Here is a 1,263-nt window from a genome sequence, read left to right on the forward strand (position 1 = left end):
CGTAAGGTATTACTTGGACGACCCAGTGCACTTGCTGGTTAGTTGTGCGGAATTGTCAAGAATTGTGATTTTCAGTTTCGTGCACCAAGTTTTTGGCGCCGTTGCCGGGGATTGTTCGAGTTTGAACAACTAAAGGTTTATTTTATTTCTTAGATTAGGAAGATTTTGGCAATTGGGTCAGAGTCTTTTATTTTCTTTATTAATTTTTTATTTTTCTTTGAGTCTAGTGTCTTGTTATAAGTTTGGTGTCAATTGCATATTTTATATTTTTCTTTAAAATTTTCGTATTAGTGTTCTTTGTTCTTCCTTGATCTTCAAGTTGTTCTTGTTTATTTCTCTTGTTTGATCTTTAATTTTTTTGTTCTATGTCTTTTCTTGTTTCACTTGTGTTCTTTTAAAAGCATTAATCTTCCAAAAGGAATATACCTATTTAGAACAAGTGTTACATTTACTCCCAATTGGTTATAGCGTTGGCTTATGTTCTTGGCAATTGGGCATCTTCTTTTAAAAATCTTTTTCAAAAATAATTTTTCTTTGATTGAATCTTGTGCTAAACTCTAAGTTTGGTGTTTTCTTGTTAATTTTTCTTTAATTTTCGAAAATTTGTCTTGGTCTTCTAAAAATTTTAAGTTTGGTGTTCTTTCTTTGTTCTTGGTGTTCTTGTGAATCTTCAAGGTGTTCTTGAGTCTTTCTTGTGTTTTGATCTCAAAATTTTTAAGTTTGGTGTTCCTTGGTGTTTTCCCTCCAAAATTTTCGAAAATAAGGAGCATTAGATCTAAAAATTTTAAGTCTTGTGTCTTTTATATGTTTTTCTCTTTCATCATAAAATTCAAAATTCAAAAAAAAAATCTTTTCTAACTAATTTTAAACAATAATTTCGAAATTTTTATATAAAAATTTCAGATTTCAATTTTAAAATTTTTCGAAAATCTTCAAAAAAAATATTTTCATTTTTTTATTTATTTTATTTCATTTTTATTTGTTTTATTTTTACTTTATTTTATAAAATAAATTTTTATAAAATAAATAATATCAACATCCATACCATCTCCTTTATTCCATCATGGAACTAAGTGGAAATGAACAGTCCAGGAGGACTCTGGGGTCATATGCTAACCCCACTACTGCTTCATATGGGAGTAGTATCTGTATACCCTCCATTGGAGTTAGTAGCTTTGAGTTGAATCCTCAGCTCATTATCATGGTGCAGCAAAACTGCCAGTATTCCGGTCTTCCACAGGAAGAACCTACAGAGTTTCTGGC

The sequence above is a fragment of the Arachis duranensis genome, chromosome 9 (genome assembly GCF_000817695.3).
Source record: "Arachis duranensis cultivar V14167 chromosome 9, aradu.V14167.gnm2.J7QH, whole genome shotgun sequence".
Lineage (NCBI taxonomy): Eukaryota > Viridiplantae > Streptophyta > Magnoliopsida > Fabales > Fabaceae > Arachis > Arachis duranensis.